Genomic DNA, 20,322 nt, shown 5'->3' with positions numbered 1-20,322 from the left:
TAATGTTGATAACCAACCGACAAAATGTCAGCCTGCTGCTGGTAGTTGATGCTGACCCCAGTGAAGTACTCTGGTATCTTCACTCTGTGCAGGCCCTCCTTACATAGCTCACGGCTTTGGCCGCTCAGACCTCATGACCATCTCTTGTCGCAATGCTACCACCAATCTCGAAACTTCGTGCCTCCCTTCTCAGGCCAGTGAACCCCGTGTACATATCGGCAAGCAAAGACCTTCTAAGGACACAACCCACAGATACCCACTCTTCCTCATAGATATTGACAATGGGGTTGCACGAGGGACAGTTGACACTACTCTTGAGCCAGTGGCTCCAGTCTACTAACTCAATGGCACCACGACTCACTGGAACAAAATGATGTCAGTTCATTATCTAAGTGGGGATGCCAACAACCACTTACACTATGTGATCAAAAGTATCCAGACACCTGGCTGAAAATGAGTTGCAAGCCCATGGTGCCCTCCACTGGTAATGCTGGAATTCAATATGGTGTTGGCCATCCTTACCCTTGATGACAGCTTCCACTCTCTCAAGCATGCATTCAACCAGGTGCTCAAAGGTTTCTTGGGGAATGGCAGCCCATTCTTCACAGAGTGCTGTACTGATGTCTGTTGGTGAGACCTGGAATGAAGTCGGCATTCCAAAGCATCCCAAAGGTGTTTTACAGGTTTCAGGTCAGAACTCTGTGCAGGCCAGTCCATTACAGGGATGTTGTTGTCATGTAACCACTCTGCCACAGACAGTGCGTTATGAACAGGTGCTCAATCATGTTGAAAGATGCAATCACCATCCCTGAATAGCTCTTCAACAGTGGCAAGCAAGAAGGTGCTTAAAACATCAATGTAGCCTGTGCTGTGATAGTGCCACACAAAACAACAAGAGGTGCAAGGTCACTCGGTGAAAAACATGACCACACAATAACACCGTCGCCTCCATATTTTACTGTTGCCACTGCACATGCTGGCAGATGACTCACTGGGCATTCACCATATTCCCCCCCCCCCCCCATTCGATCACCACATTGTGTACCATGATTCATCACTCCGCACAATGTTTTTCCACTGTTTAATCATTCAATGATTACGCTCCTTACACCAAGCAAGATATCGTTTGGCATTTACTGGCGTGATGTGTGGCTTATGAGCAGCCGCTCAACCATGAAATCGAAGTTTTCTCACCTCCCACCTAACTGTCGTAGTACCTGCAGTGGATCCAGATGCAGTTTGGAATACCTATGTGATGGTCTGGGTAGATGTATGCCTACTACACACTGTGCCTCTCTTAAACTGTCAGTCAACAGACGATGTCGGCCTGTACGCTTTTGTGCTGTTTCCACTTCACTATCACATTGAAAACAGTGGTCCTAGGTATGTTTAGGAGTGTGGAAATTTTGCATAAAGATGTCTGACACAAGTGACACCCAATCACCTGACCATGTTCGAAGCCTGTGAGTTCCGCAGAGCGACATTCTGCTCTCTCACGATGTCTAATGACTACTGAGGTTGCTGCTATGGAGTACTTGGCAGAAGGTGGCAACATAATGCACCTAATATGAAAAACGTATAATTCTGGGGGTGTCCTGACACTTTTGATCACATAGTGTATCTGCTGTTTCTAGCAGAAACACTCTCCAAGCTTTCTTGATTGATTCATTTAGTAACCATAGTTACTAAGATGACATCATAATCATTAATCCCTGACTCTATAGTGATGCCATCAATAGAGCAACACCTGTTTGTAGCTACAAGGTCTAAAATATTCCTATAGCATGTGGACTGTTGAATTAGCTGCTCAAGACAGTTTTTGGAAAATATGTTCAAAAGTACTTTGCAAGATTGTCTGTATGTACCAGTCCATACTCAGTAGGTTAAAGACAACTAAAACTAATATTGTATAATCTGGGTATTTAGGTGCTTATGACTGTAAAACTGTCACAATGAAATTGGGTAACCAGTAAAAACATGCAACAATTAACTTGATTTCATCTAGACCTGTTAGACACGACCAGGTAAATTCACTGTCACATTCGAATTCAGTATCAGTAGAGTCAATATTTTTGTTAACTGCAATGAAGCCTCAGCTTCCTGTTGCATCAGGTACTAGAGTAAATGACAAATACTCCACTAAAATGGATTATTCTATAACCACCAGGAATTTTATAGGTCAGGTAGCCTAGCTTTAAATTATTTTGATCACTTTTGTCATGTGGTAGAGTACATAATTTCAGCCATAGAAAAATAACAAAGGATGTTCTGCTGAAATTAACTCCAAATAGATTGAATAGTAATGACTTTAAATACAATCAGAGGAGAAATGAGGTTCTGTGTACCAGGTGAAAGGAACTGATGACAAATGGAATAAGTTCTGTTAAACCCTGATGAGATATTATGACTATTGCCACTCTTTCAGAGAAACCCTTCAGGTAGTTAAGCATTACCAAAATGGAAGTAATCCTAGAATGAAACTCCCCAAGTCTGATTAGGCTCAGTCAAATATACATCTAAACCTACTTTATAAAGCTAATGCTGTACAGCTTTTGAAGGAGAAATGAAATGAGGCAAAGAAAACTTCTAAAACTGAAATTGCTCTATTGTTTTGTTGCTATTCCATTTCCTAAGATTAGCAGTCTGATAATAAAAGTAAAGCTTTCTGAGAACTAATCAAAGAATGAATTTAAGTTCAAAGACGATGAACATGAACCATTTAGCATAAGACATGATGGTGAAACATCCAAACACAATCTGTATATATAATGCCCTGACTGACTGCCTCCTCATTGCCCAGTCCAGTGATAGATAGGATAGAAACTTGAAATTTGGAGGTGTGGATCTTATATTGCCGGTGTCATTTAAGAAGGGATTTTTTGAAATACCAACATCAAGGGGGTGAAATATGGGATGAAAGGTTTTTTCAAAATTGTTCCTATTAAGCCAATTTCGAAACTAGACTTACAAAAATTGGAATTTGGTTTCTTGGTCAGAGATAAAGGATTAATTGTTTCAGCATTTTTGGAAATTTGAGACTAGACTGTTGTTTTAATTGTTAAGGCTTTCTCTTAACTGGTACTTGTATTACTGTCCATGTTTAACACCTCTTGTAGTTGTCTCACCAAATATTGTTTATATTTTATTTGGTTCATTTATTTAATGCAAACTGTTACATAGACACAGTTTTGAATATAATGTTAATGTCAAAGTGCTGTAACGCCACACTCTCAAAGGTTGCATTTACGTACGTCCCCTCAAATGCCTCCATTTTCCTGCATCTATTTATTTCTGTTTACCTTATTGATATATTCTTTATGTATTCAGTAGATACATTAGTATTAGTAGTATCTTTATTCACCTGTAGATCTCTTTTTACAAGGATATAGGACATGGCAAAGTATTTATAAGTTTATATCAATTTAAAATAAGCTAATTTGTATACACATATATTTACAGAATTCTAGTTAGAGACAATCATTAAATCTACTCCTGCAGTGCTATTATTATTTATTTGTATAAAATTTTTTATCAAACCCCTACTTTGTTTTATCTAAGTAAGCCTTCAATGTATAAAATGTATTGCATAACAGGCAATTTTTAGCTGCCTTTTTAAATAAGTGTATTTTGGCAATTTACTTAATCTCTTTTGGTAATTTATTGTATAGTTTTATTCCATGGTAGAAAATGCTGTTTTGAGTTTTATGTTTATTTTTTCTTGGTAAATGTAAGTTGAGTCTATATCTTGTTGCATGGTCATGGACAGAGCTGTTTGTGCAGTAATTACCAATGTTATTTTTGATGTGTACAACTGACTGGCAAATGTATTCACATGGAGCAGATCAATACAATGAGCTTGACTAGTATTTTTGGTTATTGTTCTTATGGCTCTTTTCTGGAGTTTGAAAATTGCATTCATATTCTGTGCATTTGTTCCCCAAAAAAGAAGGCCATAGCTAAGAATTGAGAGAACATATGAATAATATGTAACTAAAAGACACTGCATGTTAGACACTGATGATAGGATTATAAGGGTATAACATGCTGATGATTGTTTCTTCTTTTAATAGGTTTGTGTATCACTCTCCATTTATTATACCTCCTGATGTAGCCTTGTCAAGTACTAATTTTATTTTATATCTAAAAACAAAGATGATGTGACTTACCAAATGAAAGTGCTGGCAGGTCGACAGACACACAAACGAACACAAACATACACACAAAATTCAAGCTTTCGCAACAAACTGTTGCCTCATCAGGAAAGAGGGAAGGAGAGGGAAAGACGAAAGGATGTGGGTTTTAAGGGAGAGGGTAAGGAGTCATTCCAATCCCGGGAGCGGAAAGACTTACCTTAGGGGGAAAAAAGGACAGGTATACACTCGCACACACACACATATCCATCCACACATATACAGACACAAGCAGACATATTTAGAGACAAAGAGTTTGGGCAGAGATGTCAGTCGAAGCAGAAGTGAAGAGGCAAAGATGATGTTGAATGAAAGGTGAGGTATGAGTGGCGGCGATTTGAAATTAGCGGAGATTGAGGCCTGGTGGGTAATGGGAAGAGAGGATATATTGAAGAGCAAGTTCCCATCTCCGGAGTTCGGATAGGTTGGTGTTGGTGGGAAGTATCCAGATAACCCGGACGGTGTAACACTGTGCCAAGATGTGCACCAAGGCATGTTTAGCCACAGGGTGATCCTCATTACCAACAAACACTGTCTGCCTGTGTCCGTTCATGGGAATGGACAGTTTGTTGCTGGTCATTCCCACATAGAAAGCTTCACAGTGTAGGCAGGTCAGTTGGTAAATCACGTGGGTGCTTTCACACGTGGCTCTGCCTTTGATCGTGTACACCTTCCGGGTTACAGGACTGGAATAGGTGGTGGTGGGAGGGTGCATGGGACAGGTTTTACACCGCAGACGGTTAAAAGGGTAGGAGCCAGAGGGTAGGGAAGGTGGTTTGGGGATTTCATAGGGATGAACCAAGAGGTTACGAAGGTTAGGCGGATGGCGGAAAAACATTCTTGGTGGAGTGGGTAGGGTTTCATTAAGGATGGTTCTCATTTCAGAGCAGGATTTGAGGAAGTCGTATCCCTGCTGGAGAGCCACATTCAGAGTCTGATCCAGTCCCGGAAAGTATCCTGTCACAAGTGGGGCACTTTTGTGGTTCTTCTGTGTGAGGTTCTGGGTTTTGGGGGGATGAGGAAGTGGCTCTGGTTATTTGCTTCTGTTCCAGGTTGGGAGGGTAGTTGCAGGATGTGAAAGCTGTTTGCAGGTTGTTGGTGTAAATGGTTCAGGGATTCAGGACTGCAGCAGATTCATTTGCCACGAAGACCTAGGCTGTAGGGAAAGGACCGTTTGATATGGAATGGGTGGCAGCTGTCATAATGGAGGTACTGTTGCTTGTTGGTGGGTTTGATGTGGACAGATGTGTGAAGCTGCCCATTGGACAGTTGGAGGTCGACGTCAAGGAAAGTGGCATGGGATTTGGAGTAGGACCAGGTAATCTGATGGAACCAAAGGAGTTGAGGTTGGAGAGGAAATTCTGGAGTTCTTCTTCACTGAGAGTCCAGATCATGAAGATGTCATCAATAAATCTGTACCAAAGTTTGGGTTGGCAGGCCTGGGTAACCAAGAAAGCTTCCTCTAAGCTACCCATAAATAGGTTGGCGTCCAAGGGGGCCATCCTGGTACCCATGGCTATTCCCTTTAATTTTTGGCATGTCTGGCCTTCGAAAGTGAAGAAGTTGTGAGTTAGGACGAAGCTGGCTAAGGTAATGAGGAAAGAGGTTTAAGGTAGGGTGGCAGGTGATCGCCATGAAAGGAAGTGCTCCATCGCAGCGAGGCCCTGGAGGAGGAGGAGATTAGTGTTTAACGTCCCGTCGACAACGAGGTCATTAGAGACGGAGCGCAAGCTCGGGTGAGGGAAGGATGGGGAAGGAAATTGGCCGTGCCCTTTCAAAGGAACCATCCCGGCATTTGCCTGAAGCGATTTAGGGAAATCGTGGAAAACCTAAATCAGGATGGCCGGAGACGGGATTGAACCGTCGTCCTCCCGAATGCGAGTCCAGTATGCTAACCACTGCGCCACCTCGCTCGGTACGAGACCCTGGACGTGCGGGATATTTGTGTATAACGAAGTGGCATCAATGGTTACAAGGATGGTTTCCGGGGGTAACAGATTGGGTAAGGTTTCCAGGCATTCGAGAAAGTTGTTGGTGTCTTTGATGAAGGATGGGAGACTGCATGTAATGGGTTGAAGGTGTTGATCTACGTAGGCAGAGATACTTTCTGTGGGGTCTTGGTAACCAGCTACAAAATGGCGGCCGGGATGATTGGGTTTGTGAATTTTAGGAAGTAGGTAGAAGGTAGGGGTGTGGGGTGTTGGTGGGGTCAGGAGCTTGATGGACGTTTTGTAGGGGGCCTAAGGTTCTGAGGATTCCTTGAAGCTCCACCTGGATATCAGGAATGGGATTACCTTGGAAAACTTTGTATGTAGTGCTGTCTGAAAGCTGACGCAGTCCCTTAGCCACATACTCCCGACGATCAAGTACCACGGTCGTGGAACCCTTGTCCGCCGGAAGAATGACGATGGATCGGTCAGCCTTCAGATCACGGATGGCCTGGGCTTCAGCTGTGGTGATGTCGGGAGTAGGATTAAGGTTTTTCAAGTAGGACTGAGAGGCAAGGCTGGAAGTGAGAAATTCCTGGAAAGTTTGGAGAGGGAGATTTTGAGGAAGAGGAGGTGAGTCCTGCTGTGACGGAGGACGGAACTGTTCCAGGCAGGTTTCAATTTGGATAGTGTCTTGGGGAGTCGGATCATTAGGAGTAGGATCAGGATTATTTTTCTTCTTGGCAAAGAGATATTTCCAGCAGAGAGTACGAGCGTAGGACAGTAAATCTTTGACGAGGGCTGTTTGGTTGAATCTGGGAGTAGGGCTGAAGGCAAGGCCTTTGGATAGGACAGAGGTTTCGGATTGGGAGAGAGGTTTGGAGGAAAGGTTAACTACTAAATTGGGGTGTTGTGGTTCCAGATTGTGTTGATTAGAATTTTGAGGTTTTGGGGGGAGCGGAAGTGGGAGATTGAGTAGATGGGAGAGACTGGGTCTGTGTGCAATGAGAGGAGGTTGAGGTTTGCTGGAAAGGTTGTGGAGGGTGAGTGATTTGCCTTTCTGGAAGTGGGAAACCAGGAGATTGGTTAGTTTTCTGAGGTAGAGGGTGGCATGCTGTTCTAATTTGTGGTTGACCTGTAGGAGGATGATCTGAACATCCAGTGTGGATGTGGGAGAGGAAAGATTGAGGACTTTTATTAAGGATAGGAGTTGCTGGGTTTGTTCATTGGCTGAGTTGATGTGTAGGTGAAGGATTAGGTGGGTGAGGGCTATGGATTGTTCAGTTTGGAACTGGCATAGGGACTGATGGAAAGACGGGCTACGATGGAGTGTAAATGGTATAAATGGAAAATGCAAAAGAGGGGAGAGTAATTCGGATGGCAAATGCCTGCAGATCGGTGTGCAATGTGATGGGATCATAGTAGATATCATTCCAGACCAGCAACATAACCCGTCCATGAGCCGGAATACCTGCCACAGGGGTAGGTCAAAATGCACAGAGGCATAGTGTGCCAAGTCAATTCGATCACATGGGATTAGCTTCGTTTCCTGGAGAGCTACTATGAGTGGACAGTGCAAGTGTAGCAGCAACTTTAAGTCCTTGCAGTTGGAGCGAATGCCGCGAATATTCCAATGAAGAAGTACCATCATGAGAAGAAAAAGAAAAAGGAGAAGCAAGAAGGGGTCACCTCGAAGGCCACTGAGGACCTGGCTTTGAGCGAGCACTGCTGTCGCCATCAATAGGTGGAGAGTCATCCTCCATTTTTTCAATAGGTTCGTCGGCCACCTCCTCATTAGTTATGTGATCTACCCATCTTATCTTCAGGATTCTTCTGTAGCACCACATTTCGAAAGCTTCTATTCTCTTCTTGTCCAAACTAGTTATCGTCCATGTTTCACTTCCATACATGGCTACACTCCATACAAATACTTTCAGAAACGACTTCCTGACACTTAAATCTATACTCGATGTTAACAAATTTCTCTTCTTCAGAAACGCTTTCCTTGCCATTGCCAGTCTACATTTTATATCCTCTCTACTTCGACCATCATCAGTTATTTTACTCCCTAAATAGCAAAACTCCTTTACTACTTTAAGTGTCTCATTTCCTAATCTAATTCCCTCAGCATCACCCGATTTAATTTGACTACATTCCATTATCCTTGTTTTGCTTTTGTTGATGTTCATCTTATATCCTCCTTTCAAGACACTGTTCATTCCGTTCAACTGCTCTTCCAAGTCCTTTGCTGTCTCTGTCAGAATTACAATGTCATCGGCGAACCTCAAAGTTTTTATTTCTTCTCCATGGATTTTAATACCTACTCCGAATTTTTCTTTTGTTTCCTTTACTGCTTGCTCAATATACAGATTGAATAACATCGGGGAGAGGCTACAACCCTGTCTTACTCCCTTCCCAACCACTGCTTCCCTTTCATGTCCCTCGACTCTTATAACAGCCATCTGGTTTCTGTACAAATTGTAAATAGCCTTTCGCTCCCTGTATTTTACCCCTGCCACCTTTAGAATTTGAAAGAGAGTATTCCAGTCAACATTGTCAAAAGCTTTCTCTAAGTCTACAAATGCTAGAAACATAGGTTTGCCTTTTCTTAATCTTTCTTCTAAGATAAGTCGTAAGGTCAGTATTACCTCACGTGTTCCAGTATTTCTACGGAATCCAAACTGATCTTCCCCGAGGTCGGCTTCTACTAGTTTTTCCATTCGTCTGTAAAGAATTCGTGTTAGTATTTTGCAGCTGTGACTTATTAAACTGATTGTTCGGTAATTCTCACATCTGTCAACACCTGCTTTCTTTGGGATTGAGATCGGGGTTGGAACTGTTAAATCTGCCTTATTACTTTTAACACAGAGTGTGAGGCAATTAGAAAGCAAGCTAGTGGTTCAGAATAAACTTTTTGATTTATCAAAAGCTTTCGACACTGTGTCTCATGAAATCTTATTGAACAAACTGCAATTCTATGGCTTTACAGGATGTGCTCTGGAATTGATAAAATCTTATCTAAGTAATAGTGTGCAGAAGGTGGTTTTTAATGGTGCAGAATCAGATTACTTACCTGTGGGCATGTTCTGTACTTGGCCCAATTCTATTTATTATTTATATAAATGACTTACCATGTAACATAGTTGAGCCGTCAACTAGGACTTACTTATTTGCAGATGATCTTGCAGTCTGTATAACTGAAGAAACAGCACAGAAGGTGAAATGTGAAACAGACCAGTGCACTGTCAAAGTTTAAAATTGGTGTAAAGCTAATTCCCTTTGTGTCAACTGAAAAAAAAATACAAGACCTGTACGTATCGTGGAATAATAACACTGAACTTGAGCAGAGCTCAAATGCTGTTAATTTCCTTGGAATCTCAATTGATTCAAAATTATCCTGGGGGTAGCCATATAGAAAAAGTGGGAAGCAGCATTAGCAAAGGAATATTTGCTCTAAGGAAGCTGTGTCTTTGTCTAAACGTGCCAGTACTTAAAGTGGTTTATTTTGCTTTAATACACAGTCACATTTCCTATGGTACAATACTGCTGGGACATCAAATCAAGGCAGCTAATGTCTTCAAACTACAAAAGAAGGCAATAAGACTGATATGTAGCTTGGCACCCAGAGCTCACTGTAGGCCAAGCTTTAAAAAATTACAGATTATGACCCTGCCGTCAATATTTACACTACAGTGTGTAATGCATATTAAGGAAAACTATCCGAATTATCAACAGTATGACATGCGACGTAATTATAACACAAGAAACAAGCAGGACCTAGTTTCTTTCCGATGTAACTATAACAAAACACAAAAGTGCTTCTTACACAATTCCATAAAATTTTTTAATGCCATACCCCAACATATCAGGGATCTTACAATTAAAAAAAAAGGAAAAGAATTTCTTCTTGAGCTCAGCATTTATGAAACTAATGAATTTTTAAGGGAGGCAAAGAGTATGGTATGACTACACTTTGTGATCAGTTTTTATATGCTTCTATATATGAGTAAGTCTGTAATTGGCTAAATTAACTATGCAATATCAATTTGTAACCAGAAGTTTCTCTGTTTTGTTTTTATGTGAAGGTACCATGATTATTTGTGTAATATTTATATTGTTTTTGTAATTATTTGTGTAACATTTATACTATGTAATATTGACTTTTGTAATGCCTCAGATGATCTCTGAGGTCTCTACAACAATAAAAATCAATCAATTGTAAACTTCCTTGAGAGTTTCATTTGCTTTCTCTGAGAGGAGTTCTCTTGTTTGCTCAGTGATTATAATATTGCTGTCATCAGCTAAGAGAAGTTTTTCACCATGAGAAACACTACTGGGAAAGTCATTGATGTATATCAGCAATAGTATTGGTCCTAATTTGATACCTTGCGGAAACCCCATATTAATGTATTTTTGGCCAGTCGTGGTGGCCGAGCGGTTCTAGGCACTTCAGTCCGGAACCACACGACTGCTACGGTCACAGGTTTGAATCCTGCCTTGGGCATGGATGTGTGTGAAGTCCTTAGGTTTGTTCTGATAAGTGTTTTACTAAATGTTTAGATCTATTTGAAGTATATGTTATCACTACTCTTTGTACCCTAACTGCTAGGTATGATCAAAACCAGTCCTTAGCTACCACTCTTATTCCTAATGCTTCTAATTTATTTAATGGAATCTTGTGGTAGACTGTATCAAAGGACTTAGAAAGATCATAAAGGAACCCTCTGACAGACTCTTCTTTATCAAGAGCATCAAGTACAACTTTTGTGCATTCTACCACAGCGGACTCCATATGTTTGACACATTAGAAACGAAACTTTGATTCACTTAAAAGATTGTATTTATTCAGGTAATTCATTAATCTGTTTTTCATAATTGCTTCTATTATTGTTGAGAATGGTGACAACAGGAAAACCGGCTGGTAATTTTCTGCATTACCTTTCTTAACCAAAGGCACAACTCTTTCCTGTTTTAACTGCTCTGGAAATCTCCCTGATGTAAAGGATTCATTTGTGTGTGTTAAGGGACCTTGTATAACCTCTATGCATTGTTTTAGTACACACATTGGTACTTCATCTAAGCCTACTGACTTTTTATTTTTTAGTTTTTGAACAGTTTTACTGTCTTCATTATCTGTGATTTGAAGTAACATCATTGTATTTAGTGCAACATTATTTACAGGGGTTATATTTGTTTTGGGGAATTCTAGTTGTAACTTCCCTGCCATACTTGAAAAATGCTTATTTACATAGTTTGATAAGTCTTTGGCTTATTGATTACCTTATCCCCCTCCCTTAGCACTAAGTTATTCTCTGTTTCTTTGCCGCTCCCTGTTCCCATTTTTAAAACATCCCAGGCTGCTTTGCTTTTATTCCCTGCATTATATATTACTGTGTCATTAAACGACTTTTTTGCAGCTGTCAGTACCTTCCTACAGATCTTTTTGTATCTTTGACAGAAATTTAAGAATTCTGGATCATTGTGACTCTTTTTCATGGAAGTGAGGTATTTAAGTGTTTGGGAGGACTTCTTAATACTTGCTGTTAACCATCTACTTTTGTGTGACATTGATACAGACATGCATACTTTTGGAAATGGCTTTTCAAAGTTCAATTTAAATAATGTGGATTCTTATTCACATTGGTTTCCTTATACACTTCATCCCAGCGTTGTTTTGCTAGTTCCTTTGTAAAATCTTTTATTTTCATTTCTGATGGATGTAGTTTGTAGGCTTGTAGCTTAGGGAATGACTTGATGTCTCATTTTACTGTTGTTATTTGACAGAGATGGTCTGATAATCAGAGATCTTGTACAGCTACAGCACATTTTTCCCTGTCCATATTTGTGGCCACATGGTCAATTACTGATGAAGTCATTGTAGTAACCCTTGTTGCACTATTGATTAATAGGGACAGGCCAAAACTTTGAAGTATATTTATGAGGGTGCTGCTGGATTCATTTATGATATTCGTGTTGATTTTAATGACCCCACACAGAATTGTGCTGAGCTTTGTACTTGAGACTTTATTTAGAAATTCTATTAATTTATTGAAAAACAGTGTCCACACTATCACTGGGAGATGTATACACACACAAAATTGTTAATATCTTGGTGATATCAAGCCCTGTTAATTCAAACTGCTGGAGATACTCCTTAGGCAGGGGAACCTGTTGTCTGGATTTATCCTAAAAAAGACCTACTTCTCATACTGATGACAACACATATTTGACCATGTGTGGCCCGAGATCCACCCCCTATACTTTTATGAATCAGCTGTACCAATCTTCCCTTGCCAGTCCTGTTTAGGTATAGGCCATGCCTAGTGAAACCCCATCTGTCGATAGTCCCAACGGGCACCAGAGAAACGTGAGCAAAGTTGGCTACCCTCAGAGCAATCCCTAACCCCACATCTCCATCAAGGTGTGGCCAATCATGACACCGGAACAGCTCAACAAATTGTACGTTAGTGCCACGAGTCAGGGAAGCTATCTTGCCCAGGTCACCACCTATGTCATATGCCCCATCCCTGTCCAAACTGTTTCCCACCCCACCCACTATCACTACATGGTCTTCTTTTGTAAAGTCCTTACATAAAGACCCTAAGTCCTCTATTGCATGACTTAGCCCTGAATTTGGCTGGAAGATACTGGTTGCCTGGTATGCTGCCCCTAAACTTTCCTGTAACTCGGGGACTACAGCTCACCCGTGGCTACTACCTAGCAGCAGCACTTTCTTCTTCCTAACATTTTGTATATTTCTAAGCTTCTTGGCCTCAGTTGAAGTGTGCTGCACATTTCTTGCTCCTCTTTCTACCAGAGGCTTTGGCAGTGGTAGACAAATGTTTTTGGGGTTGATGATAAAACTATCAGATCATGTTCTCTTTCTTCCTATCCTCCTACAAGCTGCCAGTTCGCAACCACCCTCCTCCTACTCTCTAGCTCTCTTGACCCTTATCAGTTCCTTCCTTGCTTCCTTCAACTGTGCCTCAAGGGCACAGATTTTCCTTTCCTGTACCCCAATCAAAATGTTCCTTGCATGCTCTGCAGTTCCAGGAAAGAGCCTCTTCTGTTCTCCCAACATTCTCCCCACTGCATCTCCCCCCACCTCTCCCTCCCCCAGTGAAAATATTTCCTACAAGATTAGCAACAAATCCCTCTACTCACAACGCAATAACAGCTTCCACATTTCTCACTCATGGTCAGTTTCGAAAGAATAATTAAGTTTTAAATTTGTCAAGGGCACGAGATTGGCTATATGTAAACAAAAACAACACAAAGGTCTTAGGTGCCATTGTTGTTGTTTTTGTACTGATTTAGAGATACAATGACAGAAGAATGTATTAGTAATTACTTTGCTTTTAGAGAATTTACTTTAGTGTTTGGTCATGTTTTAAATGTCTATAACTCCAAAAATTTATGCCTAGATCACCTCTAACTAGTAAACAATATGAAACGTGTTAGTTAAATACAATTTAAAAATTTTTAATTATACTTTTATTGTGACAATAGACACTGATGAAACCAGTAGCTGTCTTTCTTAAACGAATTTTGCACTATCAAGAAAACTTGAATAGAATTTTTTGTGTTTTGGGATGCAAAATTTCGTGTTATGTCGCAATTATCAGGACTTCAGGTTACACGAAGTTTATTATTTTTTTTTTTTTCGAGAATAAACTCTATGGGGACACAAATATTCAGTTGTGTGACAAGAATGGACACTACAGCCAATATACAAACCAAAGGAAATTTAAGTTTGACACTATTTCCTCTCAAATAAGTTATTTTAGTGGACAAAGAAAACATCTGTGATCTCACTTGCCGGACATCTTGTCTTCCTGTCTGTTTTAATGTTTGTTTACTTACAAGGCCTGTCACTGAGCGTGAAGGGTAAGTTTTTAGCATACAAAGGTAGCAGGAGCTTCCACACAGTACACCAGGTATGAGATTAATTATGTATTATGCACTATACTCAAATGCCTTGCGAGACGTCTATAAATTCAAATATGCTCAATGTTACTTTCCTGTTCCAATACACAATGCTTACATTCTGATTTCGTGTTTACTTATTTGCTTACAGGACCTAACACTGTGTGTGAGGGACAAGCTTTTGGCATACCATGGCAGCAAGAGCATCCACACAGCACACCAGGCATGAGATTAATTATGTGTTATGCACAATACTGAAATGCCTTGTGAGTCATCCCTATATTCATATGCCCAATGTTGCTTTCCTGTTCTGATACACAATGCCTTACAGGACTGTCAGTGAATGATTGTGTTGGAGGCTAGCTCCGTCCATCACTGTGGCTGTTGGTTAGAGAGACCGACAGCTATGCAGGGGCCCTGGTGCAATTCCTGGCTGATTTGGAGAATTTATTATCTCAGAGGATGGGTGTTGTGTTGCACTTATCACCATTTTACCTTTTCTTTAGATGCAAAAAAAGCAGTAACAACTGATGTAGACTTGCAGTAGGCGGGCGATTGCTCCTGCATACGATCTCCTGGCCAGAAATGCCATACTGTAATTTCATTTCACACTAGGTATGAAACTGATTCTCTGTTATGCACATTATTGAAATGCATTGTGAGTCATCTCTGAATTAGTATATGCTCAGTCGGTTTAATATTAATCTGCAGGGCTCTAGAGTAAGCAGTGTGTAGTTGTGTGCACTAAGGTGCATTGTTGTGACACCTAGCATGGCAATACAGCATGCGACTGTAACGGTGTCAACAGCACTGGATGGTGGTGCATGAGAAATAGAGTTGTCACGATGGCCAGTCTGACCTCAGTACCACAGCTTTACATGTTGGCCAGTGGGTATTCGGAGCAAATCCAGTAATACTCAGATATGAAGATTTGTTTATCTTTAACATCACGGAATCATGTTTCTATATGTGCTCCATCCCCCCTCCCCACTCCCCAGTGGAAGGGGGTCACAATTATTTTGTGAGTTTGTGCATGGAGCACATGAGGCTCCTAGTAATTGGGTCCTTTCTACTTTTCAAATCTGCATTAACTTTCCCGTGATTGTCCATCCTTGTCCTCAATCCTTCCCCTTCTTTACATCTCTGTTTCCTTGCTTACATTGGCCTGACTATCTTTTTTCTTTTTTGGTGCTATCCCTTACAGTATTATTCCTCTTGCTTTACCCTCCCCTTTTTGGAGTTTTTGGTCCCTCTTTGGGGATTTAACTCTTCTAAATTTTGTCTCCATGGTGTGAGCCAGCTGGGGAACAACACCATACATGAAGTCTTTGGCATGTGGCCTTACCACCTCTTCCATTTTTTACCTGCAGCCATTGTCGTTTTTGTGCTATACAGCTAGCACAGTAGTCATTTCGTGTGCTTGGGTTGTTATGTACTCTTTTGATGGAGTCCTCTGAAAACACATGGATGACAGTTCTGATACATGAGCTGTTACCTCTCTGTGTATGCCTAGGAGTAGTGGCTTGTCATTCTGGAGCATTGGAACTCCCAGCAACAGCCTCTATGCCAGGTGGCCCTTGGTGTGGCTGAGTAGTGCACAAGGGGAGAGCCCCTGATTGGTTTTGGTGCTATCAGGGTGTACATTTTGTGTATCAAACGCATGAGACTTAAAAAAAAAACGGCCATTCTATGGCTGCCCCTTTAGTCAGGAATTACTTTTCATGGTACCCCTCTTCAACCTACAACTTTCCCCTCCCTCGATATCCCCTCATGGAAGGGGGGTCAGACTCGCTGGCTTAGGGTGAAATCTTTTCCCCATTACCTGGTCTGCATCAAGACTGACAAGGACACCTTCCCACCACGAACCCATTATTTTTGGTAGAAACTATCAAAGACAAGTTTGGCAAACCATTACTCCTCACTAGCCTTTGAATATGCTTCAGGGTGTAATTTTTCGTAGAGACCTCATCTTCCAAACTGGTGAAGTGTGGGCCAGTCTGGAATGGCAAGTCATTCATTTTGTTCATTATATTCAGAAAGGTACTAAGGACAACCACATTGATAATGACCAATTTATTCTGGTCTTTGAAGGGGATACCCCCCAGACAAGGTCAAGGTTACGTCTTATCACTGTGATGTATGTCCTGCCACTGCTAAAGTGTTTTTGGTGTTTATGATTTGTACACATGTATTAATGCTGTACAGCAGACCCTGGATGCAATGAATGAGGATGCCCAGCAGTGCTTTTGTTCTACTGACCATGTGTATTCATTGTCGTAACTGTCACTCTCCATGCTCACTGGATTGCCCAGATGATAAGAAGGAAAGAAGATATTGGGGTATAAGTCCAGTGAACATTTATCATATGCTGCGGCTCTTCAGAAATATGATCAGCTTCGCCTTGTCTACGACATCTTCCATCGACTCTGTTACATTCTTTCCCCCTCCTCCTCCTTACCCCAGTGATGCCTCACTCTTCTCTCGCTCTCCCCTGAACACAACTGCCTCCGCTCCAACTGTTGCTCCTTTCATCCAGCAGAGAAGTGCCTCTTCTCTGGTGTCTGCTGGTGATAGGGCCTCTTGTCAGTCCAAGAGTCTGCTGGTACACATGGGCCGTGTAGCCGTCAGCTGTAGCATCTCCAAGGTTGCCTGGTCTCTCTCTCTCTCTCTCTCTCTCTCTCTGGCCTCTGGCTTCTGTCCTCCTCTACTTATGAAAGAGAAGAAGGAACATAAGTCCTGGGATGAGGACACTCCATTGCCCAGGAGGATGGCATTCCACAGCGTTCAGTGTTAAATATCCTTTTCCTCATCACTATTAAAGGACTTGTGACCTCCGTCAAACTGTTGGTCACCCCTGCTCTGCATGTGGATGACTTCTGTGTCTGAGTTATTTAACACTTGGTGGCCTTTGTGAAGTGACAGTTCCAGGGTGCCAAATGGTATGCTTCTGCATGTACCTTCTCACACAGTTTTCAGTTTTCTCCTCTTAAATTGTGGGTGGTGCATTTCTGTCACCATATTGTGTTCGATACCTACTGGAGCGCTATCTTGAGACCCAATTTCTGATTGTGGTCCCCCAGTTCCATTTCTTGGGTCTTCTTTTCGACAAGAAATTTACTTGGTCACCCCATATCCGCCTTCTGGAGATTGGCTGTCTCCATAAACTCAATGTCCTCCACTTCCTTTCCCCCACCTCTGGGGGGGGGGGGGGGGGCGTGCAGATTGTTTGACTCCTCACCATCTTTGTTTTTGTCCCTTCTGGTCCATGGTTGCCAAATGTATGGCTCAGCCGCTCCTTCCATACTGATCCTGCTGGATCAGGTCCACCATTGTGGTATCTGTCTGATCATCAGTACCTTTTGCACTAGCCCTATTGTTTCCTGGTTGAAGCTGGGGTTGTCCCCCAGTCACTGCCCTTTTGGTTCAACAGTCTAAGCTTCTTGTTTCCTACGCCATCACCATCTTCTCTTTCCCCACACACCCCTTCTACTTTATATTTTAGGAGCTCCAGGACATTGCCCACCCTTCAGGTGAGTTTAACAGTTGGGCTCCACCTTGCTGCTCTTTGCCATGATTTTTATCTTCCCTCTTTGTCCTGTTCCCCATTCTCTCCAAACACCTCCTCCCCCTTGGTTAGTTCCTTAATCCCAGATTCAGAGGGATCTCTCCTGGGGGTCTGTGTTTCATTGGTTGTTCTCCCAGCTTTTATGGGAGTTTGAGGCTGCTGTTGTGTTTTAATGTAATGGCTCTAGGTTCTAAATCTGCTAATCGCAAGGGATGTGCCTTCATGCCTTCTGCTGGCAAGTAACACCATCTCTTACCTGCAACATGTTGCATGTGTACTTCATAGCTAATGACCATTTACCAGGCTCTTTAGTATGTTAAACAGTCCTCTCTCACCCACGTTATGTGCATACTCAATAAGTGCCCTTGAGGCTATCAGACAGTGGTTTTCCCTCCCTCTTCTTGGTCTATGACATCTAAGACCACCTCACCGATCTTGACCACACTGGTTGTTCAGTTGACTTTCTTTGGGTTCCCACTCATGTGGATATCCCAGGTAATGAGCTGCTGATCCTGTGGCTTGGGGATGTAGCCCTTTTCTGTGACCTCTCTGGTGCTGGGTTTGCAGCTTCATGTCAAATTCCTTTTTGCTCAGCCTTGAGCTGACTCTTGGAGGCCAACCCCCTGCCTAATAAACTTACTGTGATAAGGGGACTCTCGCCGCATGGCCCACTGGGGATCTACCATCCTCTGCTATCTTCGTATTGGTCATACAAGGTTGAATCATAGCCCTTACTCCATAATGATCTGTTCCCCCATCCCTCACTGTCAACCGTATTTTATGAGACTCCCCTATCATTTGGCCTTTTGCACTAAATACGCTCTTCCATTCTCCATTGTCACAGATGGTAGCAGACAACCTTACATCTGTCTTTGGTTTTCATCATAAAAGTGGTTTGTCCCCTAGATTTAAGTACCTGAATTCTCTTCCATAATTGGAGGCCCTCAGTTTGGAAGGCCTTCATCATTGCTTTCATGCTGGTCAGGTTTTCCTCTCCATTTTGTTTTGTATTTTGTGCTGTTTCGTCCCCACCCCCTCTTCTTGTGTCCTCTCCCCATGGTGTTGTCCCCATTGTGTCGCAGTCCTGGTATGAAGTGGGAACTGGGGTGGGTTAGCAGTGATTGCAGCACCATGTCACACATAGCACCATTGGGGTGTCTTATGATCTCCCCCTTCCTCCCTCCAGTTCTTTACTCTTCCTGCCACCCCAGTGTCCCGTCTGCATCTTCAATTGCCTGTTTTGCTTTGCCATCGACTAGATTGTGCTGTTGGTTTGCTGCTCCCACAGTCTCTGCCACTTTGGATGTTGGGACTAATGATGTCACTGTTTGGTCCCTCTCCGCATTCAGACAATCAATCAACATCTGCAGCCAGCAGGCAAGCAGTGAGACTCGGTATCTGCTCTGTTAGCGTCTATGTCAGGGTGTTACTTGCATTAATGACAAGTTTGAAATTATTACCTGTTTCCAAATACAAACAGGCATTTTTGTTCCCTGATAAATTAGAACTACAAAACTATATGCCTAAATTTAGGAAATAATGACCAGTTAAAAACAGATTTGGTTACAGATAACTTTTGAAATAGGGGGATTTTAAAAAAAAAAGTAAAATTATACTGCAAATTGGAACCAAAAAGGCTTTCAGTTGAGTTATATTGCTACATTCAGAATTACTCATTCCTAATTCCAACTGCATGTGTTTATACTGATACTGAAATTATTATTTATTCACGAAATTTATTTTTTGGTGAATGAGTTACATTATCAGGAAAATTGATTGTAAACAATCAGATGTTAGCATATTCCTTGCTAGAATATGAAAATATTTAATCTGTTTAACAGTTGTACTAGTGTTACTCATCTAGCTAGATCAAAAATAAATATATATTACAAGTTGATGATTGCAACTCACTCTGTTGTAATTTTGGGATGGTTGTAAAATGTGAGGTCATCACCAGTGGTGTACTGAGCCTCAATCACTGCCCAGCACGTCTTGGGAGGGGATTGACCCAGCGATGCTAGCATTCTAGGCTGGTGGCACAAGCCGCATCAGTTTCTGGTGATCCCACGTGTCAGCAGAACTGCCGCACCAGAGGCTGGTGAAGAAGTAAGGAATATCGACATTTGACAGTCTGTCGACAGAGACAGAGCATAAGCTCTGATGGTTTCAAGGATGGAGAAGGAAATTGGGCTTGGCCTTTCAAAGGAACCATCCCATCATTTGCCTTGACTGATTTAGGGAAATAATGGAAAACCTAAAACTGGATGGCAGAACACGGAATAAAGCCATCATGTTCCTGAATATGAGATCAACACACTAGCTAATGTAGTGTAAACCTTCATCCAGAAGTGTTCTCAGTAACTTTGTTTCTTCTGTATAAGGAACTGCCATGGGTATGCAGCTTGAGGAATTTGTTTTCTTTGCTGAAAACAGTCTCCTCAGTGGTGCAAGTTTTCTCTTGCGACTCCTTTGTGGGCTAATGAAAGAGATACCACTACTGGCATGAACAGCACCTACACTAGCCTTCAATGAAGTTACCATTTTGTTGGCCAGCTGAACTTCAGTAACTGACATACCAGAAACAATTTCTGCCAGTACCTCTGTGTCACAGGAACTGACTGGATTCAGAATTTTCTTCTCTCTCATTAATGAAAGAAATGCCTCCAACATTTGTAACTAGTACATCTGATAATTCAGAAATTTCAAACGGATT

This window comes from Schistocerca nitens, chromosome 12 (assembly GCF_023898315.1).
Source record: "Schistocerca nitens isolate TAMUIC-IGC-003100 chromosome 12, iqSchNite1.1, whole genome shotgun sequence".
NCBI lineage: Eukaryota > Metazoa > Arthropoda > Insecta > Orthoptera > Acrididae > Schistocerca > Schistocerca nitens.
Note: the sequence above shows the minus strand (reverse complement) of the source record.